At 40.0% G+C, this 17,316-nt stretch overlaps 1 protein-coding gene across 6 annotated transcripts in view; it reads right to left on the bottom strand.

Moving 5' to 3' along the window:
- Positions 1 to 17,316, bottom strand: part of Tfap-2 (transcription factor AP-2) — a 217,713-nt gene that overhangs the window by 186,985 nt on the left and 13,412 nt on the right. The gene's annotated exons all lie outside the window — the stretch shown is intronic.

The following is a 17,316-nucleotide window of genomic DNA, read 5'->3' as shown; positions in this document are numbered from 1 at the left end:
CGCTTAGCAAACATAACGCTGGACACGTGCTAAGCTAAAATCATGATACTGTGCGCTCCGCTTTTGTTACAGCCGACCCCTAGTCGAAACTATCATGCCTCGAGTAGATACGCCAACATTAGAGCAAAGTCTAAAAAGAACTTTGTCCGAATAAATTTAACGAAAAGCCGATTCCGAAAATTAAGATCGAAAAAAAACAATATTATATGTATATATATAATATTACTAATAAATTTTTAACAATACTAATCACTGTCACGCGTCGATTCGATAAATTAAAAGAAATTGTCCATTTTAGTTGGAAGTTATTGCGAAGAAAACCAATTTTCTGTGCAAATCATTTTAGTCATTAAAAATAATATATTTAGTTCAAAATTTTCTAAATTTTCAGCATAACATTATTTAAGAAAGTTATTGTTAAATCAATCTGCACCTGAGATATATAAACATTATAATTTGTATTAAATTTATTAGTTATTCAATAAATTTGAGAAGTGTGTGTAAATTGAATTCGATGTCTATTATAATAGAAAAGAAATCAGTACGCGTCAAGAAACGCGTGTCAAGATTCGATTTCTTACTTCCGGCTTCCGGATTGCGTTCGACGGCCGGCCGGAGGCGGCCGTAGAGAAAGCCTCGGGGCTCTTGCGGGCCCAAAAATAACCAATAAGTGCCCAATAAAAGCGGACCGTTAAACGACCGGAGTTACGCTCTCGCGAGTAAAAGAGCTACCGGTTAATTACAGGTCTAACCCTACACCGTATACCCCGAGAAGAAGCTTAATAGATCCGTCTTTCGCTCGCGCCTTCGCAATCTCCGCGCCGCGCGCGCGCGCACGTGCAATTTTCGACGATTAAACGCCAGCGCACGAATTACAAAGCTGCATGCGCGCGGCCGGCGAATGTGTAATTAAGTAAAGGGCCCGTGTTACGTGGCGAAATACGATCCTGACCCGCTTTTTTCACACAGACGCGCCTGACGTTATCCTGAGAGAAGGAGCCGATAATCTCTTTAATCCCCTTATACATAATAACAACACTACCATAACTGCATCGCGCAATAGCGCGTGCAATTTCGCGTTTCCGTGAGAACATTCGCAATTAAATAAATGTCGCGATTTGCATCAATATAAAATTTCATGACCAAGAAAATCTTTCGTCGCAGAAAAATCGATAAATATCCTGATCGATAAAATATTAAAAAATCTTTTCAAAATAATATTTTGAGAAAACTAAAATTGCGCGTGAAAAAGATCTTTCTAATTTCTGGAATCTTTTGTGTTTTACTAATGATTGTTTGAGAGATGTTGTATATGTATTTTATCAATCAATATTAATAATCTGTGAAGCTGAATGAGAAAGCTGACAATATATGCTATTTTCTCTCTTCCGAGTTATTTTCCAAGTAATTTAATTACACGGGCATTTCAAATTACTTTGAATTTGAATAAGCCGCGTCTTTGAGTGCATGTTTCTGTCTTAACCATTAATTATACTTTTTTTTCCGGTCATGCCGTAAATTAGCAGCAAACGACACACGCGCGCGATTATTTCCAGACATTCGCCGCAATATTATACTACAAATCAATCGGGGAGTAAAGCCGCACGCGTACTCCACAAACCCGAACGCCCGACCGACCGCAAAACGCAAACACCGATATATCCGGTCAGCGAAAGTAATATATTGGCACCTAATAATGGCCGCAATCTATAATCTCTTTCAAGCCTCGTTCTTCATCAATTTCGACCGCCGACTCGGAGCACTCGGTCGACAGGTTGACTCCGGTGGACGAGGAGGCGCGATTCCCAAACGGAGGCTCTTTCGGGAGTCGTGTGCTCGCAACGGGGGTCGTATCCCGCAGGGCCTTAACACCGACACCTTCTGCCTCTGTCTCTCTTTCCCTTTCGCCATCCCTCTCCGAGATGGCTCCCTCGCCCCTCCCACCCCTTCTTAAAACGCATGACGCGAGACGCTCCCGCTCGATAGAGCTGCCTTCGAATCGCGAATATCTGCTCCGTCGTCATCCTGTGAGATCTCCATTTGCTCGCGACGGCTGCGACGCTACGTCGAAATTTAACGGAAATACCACATCGGCGCGTCTTTCTTTCTTTTCTTCGATAACAAACATCGCTGTTGCATTATACACATTTGAGCGTAATCATTTAAATAATACATTTATGCTGCATGTGATAACGCACGATAAAACATCATTGTTCGGTATCAACATTGCACCATTGTGTTAAATAATATCAAAATTATGCGGCTTTTAATACCAAATCTAAAACTGTTCAAAACGCGCAAATTACAATGCCGTTTCTACTATTGATATCACCGGATAATTAATGTAAATGTTATGTTATTTAAATGTAAACATTATTCAATGCTTCACTAATGTCACAATATGTCAATTTTATTAGGTATAAATATTCATAAGAGTGACTATTTCTCGAATGTTTTATGCCTTCTTATTATAATATACATCAATCCGTATACATATGGATAATTTTTATTTCCACACAATCTGATTCTAAAATCAAAAATTCTCGTTTCAAAAGTAGACGCGTAAGAAAAATCGTGCAAATAATCAGAGAGATCCAAATTATATCAACGGGGAACGAAGAGCGAAATATTCAAATGATATCGCGATAAATTTTGGAGAGCAAACGCATCGATATCTCGCGCGCGCGATGATATATATCCGCTGCAATTAATTAAAAACTAGCAAGCTATATTATATTCTCGCGAGGACATTTTTGGTGAAAACGTAAGCTGATCGAATATTGGAACTGGCCCGGCAGCGGTAGCGAGCGAAACGCACGAAAAAGCTATCTACGCGCGGCGTTAATGAATTGATTAAAACACAAAATGAATCACGGCCTGGTGAAACCACCGCCACTAAAAACTCATTAAGCTAAAGATTCCGTCGGTGATTTATCGTGGATTACCGTATCCACTACCTGCACCGTAGACACAGCATTAACCCGCGCGCGATATAAATTAGCGGCCGGGCCGGATGATACCGCGTTGGAAAAACAATCGCCAATTGAGAGGTCGAACGAATTGCTATTCGACTGCGCGCGGTAAAATGATTCGTCTCGAATATCTGAACAACTTTCTTTCATAATTATATATCTGATATCGCTAATAATGTTAATCACGGCGCGCTTTACATCAAAAATTAATTTTTTTATGATGTAAACAAATATTTATTGTTGTTATGCAAACAATAAATATTTTATTTATACTTGTTATTAAATATTATGCAGCATGGTGTTAACGAAGCGCGTAACTGGTGATAAAATATTTATCGATCGCTGCACTTCCGGCAGGCAAAAATATTAATGTAAAGATAAAAAATTAAAATTTAACTATCATCAATGCTGATAAATTCTCTAAAAATTGATTAGTTTTTTTCCTATAATAATTCACACAATTTCGAAACGTGGATATACAGTTTATATCGTTACGTATTTATAATTATTCATTAGTTGACAATAAATATGGTCCTTATAGTCGATAATTATGTTGACCAGAACGGTTATATATTACTGTACCACACAGTCGACATACCGATTTTTTATTACTGTAATAAATATTTTCAACGAAGAAAAATACTTATAAAGTATATAGCATATCTTGCAGCAATGACACATGGCCATGTCCGTGTTTCATTGAGATACATCGTGGTATCAAACAAAGAATATATATATATTTTATTTTATTATTTTGCCATAATCATATATATTTACTTTTTATTAATTAAAATTATTTAATTATTTTATTTTATCGTAGCTAAATTCCAGTAATGTGTCACGATATCACGTATCTCTACAAGACTCCCTGTCGATAAACGTAAGTAATAATTAATCTACGAAGATTAATAAATTTTAATTTATCGTCTTTTGGAACGCACTTGGGAGATATACATACGTATTTTATAAAAAGATATAGCAACAACGAAATTTACACACGCATACATATACGGACTTGAGTGAATATAAGATCATATAGATATTTTATATAGATATGCAAAACTGCTTTATATTATATCCCCGTGCAGTTAATTAGAATCGGTGGTAGTCGGGACATGTGTTGGAATGCACGGATCGAGCTCCTATTAAATCCAGCCAGCCAATAAATCCTCGCCGTTTCTTCGCACAATCGAAACACGGGTGCGGCTTAGAAAAATCGCGGCTTATTTCGTTTTGCATGGCACGGATGCAACCCCGTCCCGTCGAAGAAAGAGACTGGTGACCTCCGCGCCAGGTATATCCGTTAAACGACTCGTTAATTGTATTTTTAGGGGGCTTCCTGCGAGAGAGGAGAGAGAGAAGGTCTCTCTCAGTTCCTAATTTACCGACTCGGCCGTTTGGTTTATAGGGGGCCCCGATGTACCCCGTTTATAGTATAACCGACACCACACCTCGTTAAATCAAAGGACCGGAATATGCTTATAGCTTATACGTTCACTAAGAATTATAACCGTAGGAGAGGAGCGTCTCCTCTCTCTACGTCTCGATCGGGCCCGGGACGCAGACGCTATTTCCATTTTCTCCGTAACGGAGTCTGAGTCGGCATCGATTTTACCACCGTTCCTGCGTATACGAGATTGCCTAGGCTGGCGAGATACAAACTCGGGTTACTCTCGCGATCGGAAGCAGCGTAATCGCGAATATAATCTCGAGAAAGTACAGTTCGTCGAAATCCAATTTGTACGTTGTTCGAACCCCGTTCGCGTTTAGTCATCGTTCGGTAAATATCGGGCTAAAGTAAAACAGTGCATGAAGAATTTTGAGATCTTGATGCAACACACATTTTTTTCGAAGGGCCGCGGACGTAAATTTTCTCTCGCAATTAATATAGTACGCTGTCTGTTAATTTTTTCATCGAGATAGGAAGCCTCGAGTGGTATTTTGCCTAGGGCCCAAAGTGCTCCAAAAGTGAGTCCCAACTTTATCAGGTCACCCTGTACAGAAGTTCGCGAGCCGGCAGGACGACCGGACGCGGTAGAGGCAGCCCGAAGAAAAAGAAGAAAACGACGAGAGACGTTGGAGGCGACGGGTGCAACAGGAGGGGGAGAGGGCGTCAGCCATATGGACTTATCCAGCAACGTAGCCCGAAAATAATAAATCTCTGAGCGTGCTGCGGGATTATTAAAAGAGTCCCTAGCTCGTTCCCCTTCGGGAGTGGAGAGCGTGGTGAAAGAGAAACAAAACGCATTAGCGTTTCTTAATGAAGCTGAGGGATACGAACGAGCCGAGGCAACGAACGAACTGTGCAAACGGCAACCACGGACGGACGAATGGACGGACGGCCGTACGAACGGACGGACGGATGGACGGATGGACGGACGGACAGACAGTCCGACGTTCAGAACTAATTGGAGCCACGAGATATTAGGAGAGCCGAAGAAGGACAGAGCAGCGCTTTTGCGGAAGGAAGACGGAGAAGTGCGAACGACGACGACGACGTGGCGAACGGCGAGAGAAAGAACTGGGGTTCAAGTGGTTTAAGGGAGGAAGAGGAGGTGTCCGGGAGAATACTTAGATGGATGTACACGGATCGCACAACACAACCCACCGATACCCACATTAACAGCTAGTTTGTCCACGTTATATGAGTTTGTTTAACGATATTGCGTCGAGACGCCTGGCACGGCGCACAAACGTGAAACGGTGTCGTCGGGTTAAATGATGAGCCTCCGGATGAGCCGCGTGTTTATTTGCCCGGGTTTCGCGCGCGCATGTTAACACACGCTCGGTGCGACAGAATTGCGCAGCGCCGACCGAATTCAGATCTCGTTCTGTATAGAGACGCGAAGGTCCCAGTTCACCTCGAGTGCCGCAGTTTGTAATTGCCTGCTTTACTGATCATCGATTCTGAATAAACCAAACGTAAAGTAAGCTCGACCGCTTATTTTGAATTCAATTCACAAAGGAAACTAAATGTTTGTTAATTGTTCACGGGTTCGAGAAAGATTAGAGAACTAATCATCTGGCTAATAATTCTTTATTATTATGTGGAATTATGTATAACAGTCAATTATAATTTAAACATAATGGCTATATACTTGTAAAAATGACGTGTTCAACTTAAAACGCCTTAACTGGCAGCGATATATAGCGTCTCATAAATCTTGAATTCATCGTAATGTTCCGCCACGAAAATACTGAACAGATGAAATGTTAGAAAATAGATAATATTCATTGCCGAGATTGCATTCTCATAATGATCAGCGGTACGAAGGCCAAGAAGACAAATATATGCAGTCATCATTACCATTGCGAAGTGTGAGTTGACAATGAAAACGACCGCCCTGTCTTCTTGATACTCGGAAACGGTCTATGATGATATTTTAATACCCATTTTTACGCTCTCGCAAATTATAGTGATCTCGGGTTACGACAAAATCTGAATTAGCATGCCTTTATGATAAAATCCGTGCCCTCGTATCATTATCGAATTATGCTACGCCGAAGATCGTAATCGGACTAAAACGATTCGCCTAGGAGTAACCCTACGTTGTAACGGTACCTCCCCTTTTTTCGTTTTCGCAGCGAGGACGTAGTGATGCAGATGGCTCCTACTTTCTATGCGAAGATTGTATCGAGAGAAGCAGACAAAATGATTGTAGTGAACAAAAACACATTAAATAAATCTTGCATAAAACCATGAAAACGAAAGAATAAAAAAGTACACTATATTATATTTCTTCGTGCGTTCATTCACATTATATAATTGTTTTGTTTCCGTTCGCGAATAAATAACCTAACGGTAAAGAAAATTAGAATCGTATTTAAGATCAACTTGCGATAAATAGATTTTCTGTGGATAAAAAATTGCGATAAAACTTAAAAAATCCAGAGATCACATTTAGAAATAAAACATCTTTCGGAAAATTGATAAGTACTAATATATTATATTCATGAGATGCACGAAAACAAGTAGAAATTAAAGACTCCCACGACATATAGCAATTTGAAGACACTTTATTTGAAACAACACTAAAAAAAGTTGTGATTAACCAACGTACGCGGTCAGGAGGTCGACGATGTTCGTCACTTGAAAACGTATATTCCTTCAATTTTCTAGTCGAGTAAGCGTCGTTTGAAGGGCCCTTGTGCGTCTGGCAAAGCGTGCACTATCCTGTTACGCGATCTCTCCCAGCCCGCAATCAAAATTCAAATCACACTTTTACAGCCGAACATAAAATCAATATTCGCCCTTTGGACGCGCCCCTAAATTCCGTCGAAAACAAATCAATGTTCTTTTGACAGTTAAAGTCGACGTCTCGATACGACAATCCGAAAAAAATCTCCATGTCTATGATGACGATTATTTTATTTAATTCGTGGTGTAATATTTCTAAAATTAATTCAAAATAATTATCATGAAGTTTCAAACAGAACAGTTCGTTAATCCGAAAATATTATTATCACGAGATACAGTAACGTCTTGCGCGCTGTATAATGTAAATACTCCATCTTTCATAAAGTATCCTATATAATGTTATCGTTAACTGTTAAAGAACTGGTTCAAGAAATAATCAGAACAATACGTAATATTTCTTACATGAAAGTTGCCCTGAATAAAAATACATTAACAAACTAATTCTCAATAAATAAGCATTGAAAAATATATATTTTTTATTTTAATTGATATATTCAATTTTGTGAACAATCAATTCGTATAAATATTGAAAATGCGTAGGTGTCGATGTAATTCGCGATATATCTGTGTATGTAATACAATTACCCACATTTCCCTCGCATATTGAAAATTTTCATACAATATCGTAATAACCGTGAAACAGGGATCATTGTACATGCTGGTATGTACCTGTTGGCATAAAAAAAAATAGATCGCCTGATGGTTGCAAAGTCCAAAGTGTAGCAAAAAGAAAAGAAGTTGCTTAGGCATCCGGAATAGTGCCCTTATAAATGGTTTTTCTATATTGCCTCGTGTCTGGCTCACGTTGGACATGGACATGGGTTACCGGTTCATTTAAATAAGTTAAGGGTCTCGCTTAGTGCCTTAGCGGGTCCATTACAGCTGGGCAAAAGCGGCTAATTACCTGCCTGACGTGAGTTATAAACCCCTCTTCGGCCATCGCTCCCTCCTTTGAATATTTTTAACCGGTATCTCGATTTTTACAATGAAAACGTCGCGCGTCTGCGTTCCAGCGTTTTACAGCGTTGCGAGTCGGCGGGTGCAGCTATCGCGTGCAAAATATATATCACGCCCTTTCAAAAAATTTTCACTTGCAGATCGCGGTTTGACTTTTGTGGCTTTATATTATATTACATTATATACCATATTACATGGTTTAATAATCAAATTTACTTCATAATGTTTATTTTCCGCGTTAATTAAATTACATTGAATTTTGAAACATCAACCATGTGCTCGCATTTTTTTCAAACAACGTTAATATAATTTTAACGGTAATATATATTTTTTACATTTTATTCGAGAAATGTGTATATGCGATGTAGACGGCTCTGTCGCTCGAATTAGCTCGAGCGACAGAGCCGTCCAGCGTTATACCTCTGCCGATCGTAATGATGTTCCTCAAACGCGGCGAATTAAATGCCAATTTCCGAAACATGTTGCTGACCGCGATAAAGTAACGGCTGACAGTTGAAATTTCGTAACAAACGATCGCGAAGGCGGTACCTTTTGGACAGAAAATTAATCTAGTTTGTCATAACGTGGGCGGGTTAGTTCAAAGTGCCGCTAATGAGAAAAAGGCCGACCCGCGTCTTTCTTATTTGTCAATGGGATCATCGTACCCATGAATCACAGCCGGGAGACGCTCGCCTCGAATCTCGCATGCTGTAGGTGGAATTCGCTCGAGAATGAACGGACGATACGGCACATGGCAGTTCATTCTTGCACAGATATTAACAGCGTGCAACAGGAAATAAAATTATTTTTTTATAATCTAAAGATAATGGATACTTTATTAAATGATACTAAAAACTCATACGTCATTATATAGGCGGCATTGATAAATGTAAAGTTCTATTCTTCACGCTATATGTATAAATCTCTCTTATCAATTTATCCATATAACGTAATTATACATCCAGCAGAATAATGAGGTTTTTAATTCAAAATTCAGTCGGCTACTCCACTAAAGCAGAATTTTGTACATATTAATTCAGAATTAATAAATAATCATAGAGTGATCGAGAACAATGTACTTCCGTGAGAATGAATAGTAATATTTGTAATTATAACTATACAATATATACATATATAGCACAATATATTACTATTAATAGTACTCTTTACAAATATAATATTACAACATTCGTAGTACAAATATTTTTGTAGACTTCATCTGACGTTAATTCCGTTTGTTCAAGCAAACAAACTCAAACTTTAATTGATACACACATGGTAATGTGTGTAGCTGTATAAATCAAACTCTGATCAATTAATTAAATAATACGCATGAACGTTCAATAGAGCACATTGTCGAGTGCTATTATAACGCTAAAAGTTTTTTTTACGAACTTTTGGCATTTTAAACACATCGTGGTTTTCCCGCGTTCAGCGATGGTCGCGTTTCCTTTGGAGGCAAAGGTTCAATTTTGTGTGCAGTGGCCCTAAAAGGGCCTACGGGACTGGTTAGCTTTGGTTAGTGGTCCTGGAACGATGCGAACGACACGAGCGGCTGACGAGATAGACAGACACTAGGGAGGGAGTCTATTTCATGGTTAATTTGGCTAACTCGATTTCACCACCACCAACGTGACCAGCCCACCACTGCACTGCCACCACCACCACCACCACCACCACCACCACCACCACCACCACCGCCGCCGCCGCCGCCACCCTCGAAAGACCAGGGCCACTAAACTACGTACAGGGTGAATTCGTCGGCCACCCTCCCGTTAACGCATTGCTCGCGAATTTTTGTCTACAAGAGTGGTCGAATCGCACGGGTTATTCGAGGGGTTGGAAAAATAATTTGCAACTTCGTACGTGTCTTCCGACGGTAGAATAAGTGCGAAATAATGAAAATTAATTCATACACGCGAACACAGTTATATCTTTAAATAAGTACGTGCAGTCAATATTCATTTGAAAAGGCGCGTTTATTAGAATAACAAGAGTTTATTAAAGTTTGCTATAGTGCGCGTATGTGTGTTTATGTATGTAAATGTTAAGGTTCAAATACAATTTATAATTATTTCCAAAAACCTACATACATGTGTAAAAGAGAAAGAAAAGGAGAGAGAAAGAGAATATTTAATTGTGTACATATGTAAGTGTGTATTGCTTTTTTATTTGTATAAAATGATGTTGATAAAAACTGAGCTGTAATAAAAAAAATAGTATGGCATTTCGCAATTTTATTTGTACCGAAGGCAGATAACAACGGCCGGCGCCACTTCCAATAAATTGCAATCGATGGTAAGCAATAAATGCGAAACAGTAGATCTAATGAAAATCCCAGTGATGGAATATACCGTTAAAATATTTAAACTCCCAATAGCCACATGCATGTGCAGAAGAAGAAATAGTCGGCTATAAAAATATGCGCCCCTCTCCCTTCCCTGCCGTACTTAATATATTCCGACAAACGTGAAAAATAAAATGGAATAATGTGCAAAATATAATGAAATATAATACTCGTATATTCAGCGACCACCATTATGCAAATTAATATCGCTCTCTCGTAAAGTGAATTTGATCAAAATATTCAGACGTGTACGAGATACGTACTCGTAATTCATATTTAATGACGTTAAAAAAATATGTGCGCGAAATATGATAACGACGTTGCCGAGAAAACTGCGTTCATGTTAATAGTAAAAAATAGGAAAATCCTATATTTTATATATATACATATATGTATATTTTTGCACATATTTTTGTACATATACGTACGCCGCGCTATGCTATCTTCTGAGTCGAGGAAAAACGTCAGGCAATGTATACATTGCAAGTATCAGGTGCTCGCTTTTATGCGTAAACGCGTAAGACGACAAAGAGACACCTTAAGCATTGGTTTATTCCGCAACTGCGAGATATCCTTCCGCATTTGAAACGGGCAGAACCGTCTCCTCTCTCTTCGACAAACGCGTTCGCCGTCCTGTCCGTGTCGTCTACCGGCGCACGTTCTCCACCGGCAAAGGGAAACGCGCATACACTACCGGGAAAAAATCTCAGGGAAAAGTTAGACGCAAATATTAGTTGAACGCCGGACTAGTCATTATTTCTCTTTGTGCTCGCAAATGCCACTCGCTACTCCGGTATCTTTCGCAAAAGGCCGGAACAAAGGAGCGTGTCATCGCGCGGCGCTCTACCCCTGCCTCCTCGACTCCCCGTCCCACCCTTCCTACCTCTAATCTAACCCGGCCCCGATCTCCCCTAACCACCCACGGCTCGGTCGTCTTCCTCTCTTTTTTTAAGCTTGAGTCTTAATTACTGGAAGCAGAACGGGTTAAGGACTAAAACACAAGCCGACGTCGGCTGACTGATCATGGTGCGTCCCGACTGACGGCCATGCCAAATGAAAAACGGTCTAGAAAAATTATCATCGCGGAAGATACGTGGCACCTGCTATCCCTCTCTCCCTCCTAACCCCTTTCTTTATTTTACACATTCCCCTTCGCGTCTTTTCCCTCCTGTTTTCCATTGTTCCCAGAATCTCGCCGAGATCTTATCAGATTTTTCCGGTTTGGCGTATGATCAATATCTGCTATCAGGGGCATTTCACAAAAGTTGCGTTACAGTTGACAATTTTCAGATATAATTGAAATTTATAGATTTTCAGCGAATTAAAACAGTGGAAATTAAAAGAATCTGTATTTAAATACCTATAATGAGCTCGTGTTTGATTTATTATTAATACATTTTGTTTTAATATATCGTTTCTAATATGTTTAACATTCATCTTTTTATAAGCTTCCGTTAAACAATAAAAATTTTGAGCAAGAAAACGTACTTTCGACAGACATATACATCCTGTTCTTGGCAATAGCAACTACACATACTTAATGTCTTGGTATCGCAAGCGTTAACGTGACACCGCACGGCGAAAGGTCGCAGAACCCGAATGTATCGTTTGCATTATACCTATGGAGAAATGTGTCGTGCGACACGCACGGCATGTATAGACACGTATGAACAAAGTGCCGCGGCCCCTTTTGTGCAGTACCCGGGGGTGACAATGGGCCTTGCTCTCAGCATTGTCACATGGGTTAACCAACGTTACCGAGGGGGCTATCGTCGATGTTTGGCATCGTCCTGCTCGCCGACAGCCACCGTCTTTTATTCAACGCCCTGCGTACCGCGGCCTAACTGTAATTGCAGCGCATTAGATACACACTTTTACATGATTAACTCGCGCCGTCATAGTAAAACAGCAACCTCGACTGTTACCCGCTACAATCGCCTCGCGTTCGATTTCTGTGTATTTGAACAGACGAAGGTTTGATTCCGGTCAATAACTGCTCTATTTACCTGCTCTATCGACGGGAACAAATAATGAGTTTACAGGGCTTGAAGCCAATAATTTTTCAAGACTGTCGGCAGAATCGGATAAACACAGTTGTCGAAAGTAAAGCGCCTATTATTTTATCTTCTGTACAATATGGTAACTAAACATATAAATAAACATTCCTTTATCACTTTCCGAGACCATCTTGAAAGTCGTGAAAAGATAAAGGTCAAGTTTTATTAGTTTTCATTTAAATCCGCTCCGATCTATCAATAACCCTCTTCCGCAAAGTCCTCTGCACAAAGTAAAACAATTGGCTAAAAAGTAGTTTTTTATTCATGCGTAAATAGTAATGACACGAGATCGGAGAAACCTGATTTTATAATAGGGGAGCTATATGGTTGATTCATAAATAAGTTCCGCTGTATATAATTACTGAATCACTTTTTTATAGAAATTATTACTCACGATGTCCAATTATTTTATCTGCAGCAAATAGTTAAGAGTTAAGAGTATATCATTTACGAATCAATACTTGTAGTGTCACACATACTGTTTATTAAATCTAAAAATTTAATTTGTTAAGTAAAACGGAACTTATTTATAAGTCGATCCAATATTACTACAAAACTATAATTCATGTTTGTTGAACATGATACACCAATAACCACATTATTGATTAATCCTTACTTTTCAAGATAAATATTTTATAGCTGCTACACGTTAACGAGAATATTATCATAAACACGTTTCACGCTAAATAACGTAATTTGCTCGATGCAATGATAATGTCGATTTGCGATTAGCATTAAATTATATTGTATATACATGACAAGAGCAAAATAACGGAGCGTAGCGTTATTTGAAGGAAAACGATCCCATTCATTGATCGAGTAAACAATTTCGACCGCACGACTGATTCATTCTTTTTTTTTTCTTTCTTACGACCACCATTTCCTCATTCTCCGTGATGACGGTCATCTCCGCGCGAAATGAAATCGAAACGCAATTTGTCGTTCCCCACGTCGCCCTCTCGCGTTGCCGCGTATCTCCCTCGCAAAACCATCACACGATTACGCTAATTCGGGTATCATTTATTTTTCGTTCACCCTTCTTCGTCTTTCTTCTGCTGCCCTCCCCATCTCGTCGCGCAAACGAAGCTCTACCCTCCACCGTCAACGAGCCCGCGCTCGATTCTACGAACTTTGAAGTGCTTTGAAAAGCCCGGTGGGTTTTTGATGTAGCCACCAACTGTTCCCGCCATGCAAAATAGTGAATCACGCATTAAGCGGAGATAAAGCGGCAAATAACTCGACTATATATTGAACGTAACGCTCGGTTACACCGAGAACAAAACCGATCCGCGTTGATACCCCAGAAAAATGTTTTCTTTCGGTACGGCAAATCGAGCGGCGCGGGGGGACGATCGGACAATTTAAGTCAGTCAAATGCACGGTGACATTTATCAATAAAGATGTGTGCGTGGAACGGGTCAAGAATCATTGGTCAGCAATTTGAATAAAAGTATATCCTATGAAAGAAATATAATACTCTCCAAAGAGTTTAACCAAATAATTTTTTATTTCATTTATTATTTATCATTTAATTTAATCATATTCCAATGATTGTTGACCCCCATAGTAGTTCTCTCTCCACTCTACATTTCTCCAACTTCAACAAATCAAGTTTCATTAAAAAATAAATTTAACTTGTCTAAATAGAATTTGGAATGAAAGTTTGCGTCGAAAGACTAGAAAATTAACGAGTAAAAAGGAAAAATAACTTAATAAGGTCCTTCTACGAGAGAAAGAACCATCTTAAGCTCAGGCTCAGTTCTCATCAGTAACTCGTATAGCGAACGAATCTTTGATTTATTGTCAACACATTATTGTACTGTCGCCTGAATAAAGCTTATTGTTAGTAAAAAAAAACAGTGTTCTATCCTCCTCAATATTTTGAAATATTGCAGTGTGTAATGTTCATACAAATAACATATAACGAAATATCGCGAAGCATCGTATATTATTTGCAGGACGCGTCGTGGTTTCCCCGTCAATACGTATTCACGGCGAGATTAACGAAAAAAGAAGAGAGAGAGAGAGAGAGAGAGAGGGAGAGAGGAAGGAGGGGGGAAAGCACGAAAGACACGAGAGTGATCTTCGGCAAAGATGGCACGTGAGAGCAAAGTATTAACTCTCTCCTGCGTGGTGGGTATCGCACCCTTGTTATTCCAGCCACAAAGACACAACTCGCCACTCGGCTCTGCCACGTGACCAGATCATACTTTATTGAAAAATGTGCAAATACTCGTCACTCACCAGCCGCGTTCCCGCATTTTGACGACTTCCTTTCTATCGTCGTGTATTATTATTCCCTCCCCCGTATTTTTCGGTTACGAAGCTATTTTCAATATCCGGCAGTTTGCAGCGGCAGAACTGGTCCAATGAAGTAGTATTTTGATATATTTTGTTTTGTCAAAACCCGTATTTCCCGTGTGTAAACAAAAACGGTAAAACTGAATTTCACTGCAATAATTATTTTTGTAGAAAAGAAATGGCATTCTCTCTTTGTTTGGCCAGTGGTCGTTAACCTAGCACGCAGTGGCTGCGCATGCACAAATCACCATTTCGACAATATTTTTATACTCTGTCCAAGTTAATCTACGTCGTATCTCAAAATTGATATAATTCAATCGTAAAAAATTTGTGTTGTTTTACTCGCTGTCTAAAAATTATCTCAGGCATATATAAATATAATAAGTATGGTATTTTTTACATAACATTCTTCCAATTGGAAAAAGAGTTATTTATAAAATAACTGTACAATGTTCAGACAAAAGAACGATAAGAATTCGTATCTAAAAAAAAGTTCATTCGCATATTACGAAATACGAGAAGTGTAAAAATATGAATGATCCTCATGTGCGGCTTATATTTTTTATATTCGTTATATTTCGATCGGAAATGTAATGTCCTTAGCAGCACGTTAAAAACGCAATCTCAGAATTTGAATAAATAATAGAAGACCGAGAAAGCACACTCGGGGTACTTGTTATCAGTGGAACAAATTAAAGCGTTAGGATGAGGTAAGGTTGAGAGAACAAGTACTTCGACCGCTGCGGGATTGCCTTTCAGACAACATAGGCACAGCTAGCGAGAACTCGGCTAACAACATAATTCAATACGGGGCTACTACCTAAACGTGTTTCCGCTATCCGCCATGCTCGAGAACTTACATTTCCTGCTGTTACTATATGATTTCCGTGACCGCCGTGAAGGGGAGAACTGATGCGCGCCATACCGTGTCCAAAACGCAGTGACGATAAGTACGGCCTTTTTTTATCCGATCGAAGATTTTTTTTCGCCCGTCTCCTCTCCATTTGTTCGCGCGAGTTTTTTTTTGTGTCGTCTAAACGGCCGACTCTGCCAATGGCATATGCGGCTCACCAAAACGTAATAACTCCCAAAGTGGTAAAATTTACATTTGGTGCGTGTTAATAACCCCCCGATGCTATATTTTATCGTAATGCGATTAGACTGCAGGAATAAGAAACGTGCGAGTTACCGCTTCGCACAGATATTTAAAAAATGCCTAATTCTACAAAACTTATTAGGGAGAAGAAAAGGCAATTAAGAGATACAAGAAAAACGACAATTCCTGTAAACAGACATCGAACGTCGCATAATAAACTGTTGCGTGATTTGTTAAGCAAAATATTTTTAAACGAGGAATAAATCGATCGATGTCACGCACCACGTGCAATTACACGCGAACAGTAGAGAAGTCATATATACTTCAAATAGTTTTCCGAGTGGAGCGACAATTCTCTCCCGACGTATCCTAGATCTCAATTATCATCATCGTAAGTACGTAAGAACTGTGTGTGTACACAAGAACTCTCCCGCGTTTACGAATACTCTTTTCTAGATAACGACGTATAGCTCGCGGTAAACCACGGAGACCCTCGCGAGCCCGTTGCACGTAGGACCAAGAGGGGTTGGGTTCTCTTCTGTCCGGCTTCAGGACTTCAGGACACTTCAGGATCGTCTTTTTACCTACGGTACGGCATCGCGATCGCGTGCGCGCATTACTTAACCCAACGGCATCGTTCCTCAGCGCGGTACGCGCGCGCGTAATCGCGCAAACTCGTTCCACGCATCGCATGCGAAACGCCAGTACCGCGTGGATCGGTCATCGCTAATTTGCGTCGGTAATGACCGCGTCTACGAGGGGGAGAATTAGCCGGCGAGGAGAGGGATGCGAGGGTCTCCCGCGATCCATATCTGACGTCTGGTTGGCTGGTTTATGAATGGGGTGGGCCCGCGCGCCGATCGCCGCACGATCGCGGAAGAAGATTGATCTGTCCTCGGTGATCTACGATTATCAGAAACGCCTCACGGTAAATAGGGCCCGTTTAGCTCGCTTCGCTGGCGGCGTCGCGCGGCCGTTTTACGGTAGGTTGTACGCGGAAGTGGTTATAAGGCGGTTAAGGTATGCAGGAAGTCCAATCGACTGCTAACGCGATATTTTTATACGCTTTTTCGATAATCCAACGGAATGTTAAGAGAAAAACCTTTTTTAAGCGTGCGTGAGATGCAACAATTTTGCAGAGCGAATAATCCTTTGGACACCTTTGTTCTTCTCGTACTCAGACGTGCCGCGTGCCTATATCGTTTAATTAATACACGTGTAATAATTTACACGTGTATTACAAACGTATAATAATCACATGAATTTTTTAACTGTGAAAATATAGCGTTTCAATTTTTGTTTGGCCAGTCTGTGATTGCGGATACAAAGCGAACCGTTTATCGATGTTCGCCAATCGGAAATCGGACGAATTTTTCAGTTAAACAGTT

Source organism: Temnothorax americanus, unplaced genomic scaffold (genome assembly GCF_048541705.1).
Source record: "Temnothorax americanus isolate GAGA-0224 unplaced genomic scaffold, ASM4854170v1 Scaffold3, whole genome shotgun sequence".
In the NCBI taxonomy this organism is placed as follows: domain Eukaryota; kingdom Metazoa; phylum Arthropoda; class Insecta; order Hymenoptera; family Formicidae; genus Temnothorax; species Temnothorax americanus.
Note: the sequence above shows the minus strand (reverse complement) of the source record. Positions and strands in the feature narration are given on the sequence as shown.